At 33.2% G+C, this 7,780-nt stretch overlaps 1 protein-coding gene across 2 annotated transcripts in view; it reads right to left on the reverse strand.

The window, feature by feature from the left end:
* Positions 1–6: 6 nt before the first annotated feature.
* The window catches only part of Paf-AHalpha (Platelet-activating factor acetylhydrolase alpha), a 20,933-nt gene continuing 13,159 nt past the window's right edge, over positions 7–7,780 (reverse strand). For both annotated transcript variants that reach the window (XM_014434946.2, XM_014434945.2), the window contains exon 5: positions 7–1,801. The gene's annotated coding sequence lies outside the window, so the exon portion shown is untranslated. The remainder of the gene's footprint in view (positions 1,802–7,780) is intronic.

The raw sequence follows: 7,780 nt of genomic DNA on the forward strand, positions 1-7,780 counted from the left end.
TATATATAATTTTACTTGCTAGAAAATCATCAATATTTAGGAGGGAAAAAACTAACAATATTAATTAAACTGAAAGCAAAGTAAATAATTCTTGGTTGAAATGATTTAGAAGAGGCTACAAACAGCAAAACAGAAACAAATTGTTCATGTTTGAAGAAAAAATTAGGTATTTCAAAGTATTTGTAATAATAACACTCCTGAATGAGAATGGAGTTGTTCAAGCAGGCCAACACTGTATTACTGCCACAATATACTTTACAAGTAAATTGAGTGAATTTAATTATCACAAATTAAAAAATATTTGGAAAAAAGGAAAAACATAACAACTAATTTATGGTGAGCCAATTTTGATAAAAAAATTCTTATATCAAACATAATGTTGCTGACTATTGAATCCATAAGATATATAACATTAAAATTTAATATGTACTTTTACAACAACAGTTCATTGTTGGATTTTATCAATTCAAAATATCTTTTTAAACATAAATAAAACAATTTCTTAGAAGCTTTAAAGAATACCTATCAGTAATTAATTCATCAGTAAAGACATTTTAAATATTTCAGCAGTCATTAATTAAAGAATATAATCATTACAGTTTCTGAATGAAAAAATCAAATTACAAAAGGGCCATGATGATAATTAAAGTTATTTTAAACACAGATGGTAAGTAATATCAAACATAAGTAAGATGGTACGAAGTACCAAATTTAACTTGATCTTTTAGAAAGCTATTGTTTGTGAGTTACTGTATCTTAATAACTCATAAATAATACTGAATAGGATATTATTAACATTAGATGTTGCATAGAAAATTATTAAATAAAAATTAAAAACTATTATAGCTTATATTACAATAAATTTTAAATAAATAGAGAAGAATGAAAAAAAAAACTAATGTAACAAGGAACAAATAATGCAATTATCTAATAAGTAATCACAACATAATTAATCTTTGGAATATGACTTAATTAAATTATATATATATCATTAATGAAAGTGTGAAGGTTGTATGTCAAAAATTTCAGTTCCAGAATTTCATTCAGAAGAGTAAATAAACTGCTTTTTTCCTTTCAATTTAATTTGTGTAAGACATATTAAAAAAATAACACAAACATGTAACTATAGAATTAAATGATAAGAAAAAAGTCAGTTTTTAGGCATACAACCTTTTACACTTTCAGGAACGATATGTATATACACACAAATCATTTTTATTTATTTATATCAGCAGTAATATTGAGCAATATAGAACTGTAAAAAAAATAATAATAAATAAATAAACAATAAAACATTCACTCTCACATAGTACACACTATCAAATATTCCTGTGAGCTTTGTTTTGTGTAATTCATAATAAAATACATCAATATTTATAATTAGTAATTATCACAGATATTATGAAAACTGTAGTAGCATATAAAGCTTAGCACTAGATCAAAGCATATATTGTACCAACTTGTTTTGAGCATATATATGCCATTTCATTGAAAAATATGTTTTTTTAAATACACTTTTAAAAACATCAAATCCTAAAAAGATTTATAAACCATTTTTTAAAAAAAGTCCTATCTTATACAGAAAAATTAATAATAATAATAATAAAAAAAAAAAAGAACATTTCAAGTTACAAGTTGATATAAAATTATTATGTCCATCCTTGTATGAAGTATACAATGGGTTCTGATTAACTTATGCACTTTTATGCCGTGAAAAAGAAGAATATTGTTATATAAAAAAAGTAAAGGGTTCACAAATCTTCTCTTATCTGGACATCACATTCAAATTCTGTGCGTTTTACTGGAACAAAAAAAAAAAAAATTAAAATTGAAAAAAATACAGAGAGTGAAAAGTAATAGATCTAATAATCAATCGAATAATTGAATAGAGGAGTGATATTAACATAAATTAAGTAGGGGAAACGGTAACATATGGATAATACCACATTTAGTTTTCAATATAGTACTAAATTTATATTTTCATGGAATTTTTTTTACTCCCTGCCTGGTCAGTTATAACATGGAAAGGGGGGGGGGGAGAGGGGATCAAGCTATCATTCCATGGGACTGCCACAGAATAAAAGTTGATTCGCCCTAGGCCTTATTCGAACCAGCACCGCTGCAGTAATGAGGTTACTAGGGTAGATGCCTTAACTCACTAAGCATACGGCCCATGTCATCATGGACTGAGCTGAATGTTTGAAAAATTTAAATAATATTCCAACACCCATTAAATATTAGAAGATTCTCCTTAAATCCTTATTTAGAAAGTATTGAGGTATCTCTGATAACCTAATATGTTTCTTACCGAGTAAGAAGTATAGCTGCAATAGTCTACCTTGACTAACTTTCTTGAATTTAAAGCAGCCTACAATATGGTTTAAAAACTTTGTGGTGGTAAATCAGCCTCAGAAAAATACATAACAGAACACTGCGAAACTTCAAGGCATGAACTGAAGAAATCTCTGGATAGTTCTCAACTATTTCAGTTACAGATTTATATTATAGTTTTTCCTACAGATAAATTCTGAGAGCTAAATATTTTTTTTCTTTATACACAGTAAAACTTCTATAAAATGGAAGCCAAAAGAGAATATTTTAATCTGTTATATGGAGGGGTTTGTCTGTTCAGAAGAAACAATATAAAAAAGAATGCAAAAATGAAATAATAGAATTATGTTTATATATACTTAATTGTCAACACACATATATATTATATTTACTTGCATGATTTCTAAACTAAATGTACAAAGGACCTTATATTCTTTGTTAAATATTTTTTTTTTATCTAAAAAAATTTCTCCACACAACAAAAACACACATTGTTTTATAATGAAACGTTTTGCAATATATACTTTAAAAAGATGGCAGATAATTACACAATGAATTACTATTAAATAAATTGAGAAATTAGTGGGGGAGAGAGGTTTTTTTTTTTTATATTCACTTAATGCTGACTAAACAATGACTTAATTTCTCTTAGTTTTGTATAACATAATAAATATCCGATAATAAGGTAAGTGGAGAGTTAATGGCAAAATAAAAGGAAGAAAAAAAACAAAACAATAAAGGTGCCAGGAAATTCGTGAACTTTTGCAGCTACATAGAAAAATTCCTAAAATTAATTATTTACCTAATTATAATCAGAATTAATTTGAAATTAAATACATAAGTACATAAAACACATAATGCAAACTTTGTATTTAATATCAATTTCTATAAATTCTCTCATATATTTGGCATAAAACAGAATTATTGATTTATAATATTTTCTCTTAATAAATGATAGATATATTTAGTCCTGGAAGTTTGTAAATATATATTTAATATCCTTAATTCATTCTAGATTAGTGAAAAGCACATATGGAGTATGAAATTGGCATTCATGTTTGGAATGGAGGGTTTCAAATGTATTTAATTAGTACTTTGTATGCCGAGAACTTAATAGAATTGTCCATTAGTTCCGCTAGGATAGAATAGGGAGTTCCGCTGCAGACGGGGTGCCCAAAAATATATGGTTATATTCATATTTTGGAATGGGGACACTGGACAGATACTTGTAGAGAGCAATTGATGGTATCGGCATTGAACCTTCAGGTTTACTAAGCCTTTATGGAAATACCTCAATAACAGAACTCCCTCTTAATAAATAATTATATTAAGTTCTGGCCAACAAATTTAATGCATTATAACCCCAGTGTTGAACCCCTTCACTCAAGACACAAATTCAGTTAGATTATGAACATTATTAACAAATAATCTTACCAATAACAGTTACAAGTTAAATTAGACATTACATATAAATTTTGAAACGATAATTTTTTTGTTTTTGATGCAATGCAATGCTGAACATAACTCCATTGTATTTTTGGATACAAAAAGAGGACTAGATTTCTAGGAATAAAAAGCAATGAAAGCAATTAAGCAATTTTCTTGTGGTGGTCCCACATAATGAGAACGTAACCACCCTACCTTAGTTAGAATAGAGTGGTAACCTATTGATAACCTCCCTTTATGTTAGAAAGGATCAGAAAGGGTGTAATAAAAAAAAAAAATGAGTGTATTATGAGATACAAGAAGAGGAGTCATTGCCTAGCTGACAATGACATATTTCTTTTAACTGTATAATAAATATCAATTAGCCATCACATGATAAATATAACGTTAATTTGTGTATGTGTATATAAAGGTTAAGTCTGATAGAGTGAGATAACAGGCTTAATTCTATCTCTCTGATGTAAACATGGAGATAAATCTAAATAAAGAGGATTACTAGAGAAATAAAGTTAGCATTTCAGTCAGACTCGTGTGTGCTGTTTCTTGTCCCCTATTTTTTTTTTAAGTTTTAGTCTTGCCGTCACGTAACTGGTGCCAAAACCTTTAGATACAGAAGACATTTTTGTTTTCATTTCATTCCAAGAAATTTATTTTTGCTTTGCTTATCCTAGCATTAATTCTTTCATTTTTTTTCCTTGTCTCCTCCCAGGATACATGGCAAATAACCCTGTGAGACCAGTAGTTTTGTATCTAGAAGGCATGAACCGAGACAACCGTCTAGCGGCAAATCAACCCACCTCCAGCTCCAGTCAATCCACCTCTAGAAGAGATGATTCAACCTCTACCAGGGCCCTGTTTCATAATATGGTACAAAATAATACTATTAATCTTGTAGTTTGTATTTGGTACAACGTCACTGACTTATGCAATTCCACCTGATAATTTTTAATTTTAAACTCATGTAATATCACTGATAGTCGTCCTTATCATGAGAAAAAATGTATTAGAGCTTGTAATTTACAGTTTGTATACTTGTATTTATGGACTAATACTATTAGCTTTCATTAAGAAATAGGCCCCAGAGGTCTCTTTGTAGGATCACACGCAACTACATTAGAATGGGTTAAAGTCCATACAGCAACTGCCCAGAATTTGAGAAAAGCTGTTTCCGATCTCGAGCGGTTAACCAGAGATGGGAGAGCTTAGCCATTTCGTAAAAGGGGGTGACAGTCTGATGGAGAGGACTGAAGGCAGAACAGCCAAGAACCTGCTCGGTAGGGAAGATGCGGGGGCACTAAGAGTAGTGGTTGTCTGCAGGGTCAAGCGAGGTATCTTGAATCAGATTCAGGCTGCTGAAGAAACATCCTGGTGGGTCAAAGCTAGGCTGAAGGCGTTTTGTTTAGAGGAGGAAGGTGGGCCCCAGAGGAAATCTTCATGATGTTAAAAGAAACAAAGAGACCCAGGCAGTATACTAGTGAACTTCTGGCAAAGTATGACTGAATTGTGAACAAACTGTGCGAAATGATGATGACAGATCAGGTACAGAAATGCACGCAATTCCTGTCGATAGTTAGAAGTTCAGATAGAGAAAGAACAAGGGGAAAAAGAAGGCCTGCTGAGAGAACGAACATTTATAGAATGCAAACAAGTACTAGAGAAGAAGAGGCTTGAATGGAAGTAGAAGAGTATGGTCGACCCCGTTAAAACAAGAATCACTTACGTGAAAGAACGGTGATATCCCTAAACACTTAATCTAAAAAGGCAAAGGATAATTATAGATAGTACCTCACCCTACAACAACCCATTATGGGCTGTGAAAAAGATTTCACTAGACGACAAGGAAAAGTATCAGATAGTCATCAACTACCGGAGACTTAATGAAAACACGACGAAAAGTATACCCAGGTTTGAGGATATTTTGGATAGGTTAGGTGGCATGAAAATTTTTAGCACCCTAGATTTAAAGGCATGGTACCATCAAATAAAAATGCATCCTATAGACCAGCATTATACTGCATTTACATTTGACCGCGGAATTATGAATTCACCAGGATGCCATTCAGTCTTAAAAACGCGCCAGTGACGTTCCAGAGACTGATGGACAAATTTCTAAGGTGACTGCACAAAGCGGTATACCAAGTATATATGGATGACTTACTGGTGTTTAGTAAATCTGAAACGAACCATGTAAAGCAACTTAGGAGTGTGTCTCACCAATGCGAAGTCCCATTACAGCACCCTGGAAGCGAACTACTGGGAATTGTATGGACCATGCAGTATTTAAGACCATATATCTTTGAGGAGCACCTTTGGGTTCACATTGTCCACAGACTGTTGCAGTCGGTTGGCAAATTAAGGAAACATCTGTGTGCATCACCAGGCGGAAGGAGCTCCTAAGCCAGTATAACATGAATATCGCATATAATCACGGGAAGGCAATGTTGTCGCAGACTGGCTATCGAGGGAAGTTGAGGTGAGTGTGATCAAGGACGAACAAGAAGAACCATCTAGGGATGTGAGGCAGTTTTTACAGGAATGGACCCAGGGAGAGAACGCACAACACCAGAGAAGAGATATCAAGAGATGACGAATCATCAAAGGGCAGGGCAGCGGAGATGGAAGAATTCTACAAAATTATCAATGATAATTGCCGCCAGATTATCTGGAGGACCTGGACTTCAGACCTAAAGAAAATCGAGTACAGTGAGTACAATAACAGTAGCATCTTGACTATCTGGTCATCTCCAGGCCCCAACAAAGATCAGATCTGTAAGGCTATTTAAGACATGTCAAAAGCAGGATAGACCCATCACTTATACATCAGAAATAAAGTGATCTGGGATAACTCGGTGTTTCAAATATGGAAATGAAGGGCACATCACCCGGCAGTGCCCATACATATATTGAAGAAGGAATATAGACGAAGGCGAGCCAATGGAGGTCAATGCCTAACAAGTATGGAGGAAAAGCCTTCAACAGAAACTGATTGTCAAGTGAGTTGACGGAAGTGGATGAACAAAGGAATGGTCATGAGCAAAGGAGCCGAGGAAGCGCATGGAGGTGAGGACCAGTAGGAAAAAAGACACGTGAGATCTGAGGAGGATGTAAGTAGAGAGGCGGCCACATTTTGAGAAACTATCATGTGAAAGGAGAGCAGGGCGGTCTGCCTATAATCCGAGTGAACGGAAGAGTAAGCTGTCTCGTGAACATGGGCAGTTCAAACACCATTGCTTGTAGAAAAGTATTGGAGAGATTAAGCGGCGAGGGGAGGACACTCCATGTAAAGGTTTGCAAATGTAAATTAATTACTCTGGGTGGACCATGCAGTGTAGAGGGGGAGATAGAGATAGGACTGGGGAAGTGGGGAGCTAAAGGGGACATTTTAACAATTCATGTAGTGAGTAGGTTGGGCAGGGATTATCAGGTGATTATTGGTTGTGATCTTTTAGAGAAGGTGGGGGCTAGGATAAAGAATAGTAATGGGAAATGGAATATTAAAATAGGACGGAAGAAGTACAGATGCCAACAAAGAATAGCAGACGGGAAGGACGCCATTACAACGGAATTTGACGACATTTTCTATAATGAAGGAGAAGTATTGGGTCCAACAGGAAGGATGGTTCATGAGATTCCACTAAAGCAGGAAAGAGTGACATATGTTAAATAACGACGATACCCACAGGCACTCCGGAAACACGTAAGAGAGGAAATCGAAAAAAAAGTAGATGAAAGAGAAATATACAACACATTATAATACAGAAAATAAGAATAAAATAAAGGTCAAGAAAAAAGTAAAATGAAGAACAAAATAGGACACCCACCATTCGGAATGAAGGAAAGCCAAAGAATGGCTTGAGGCAGATCCAAGGTAAGGTAGGGTATCCTCTCATATCTTTTATCTGTACTTTATGTTTATCTCATATTTTCACTTTATACTTACATTTATAGTTTTATAATTATTATTTTTATCTATTATATTATATATACTATATTATTGTATTTT

The sequence above is a fragment of the Halyomorpha halys genome, unplaced genomic scaffold (assembly GCF_000696795.3).
Source record: "Halyomorpha halys isolate HHAL.00 unplaced genomic scaffold, Hhal_1.1 Scaffold1463.1, whole genome shotgun sequence".
NCBI lineage: Eukaryota > Metazoa > Arthropoda > Insecta > Hemiptera > Pentatomidae > Halyomorpha > Halyomorpha halys.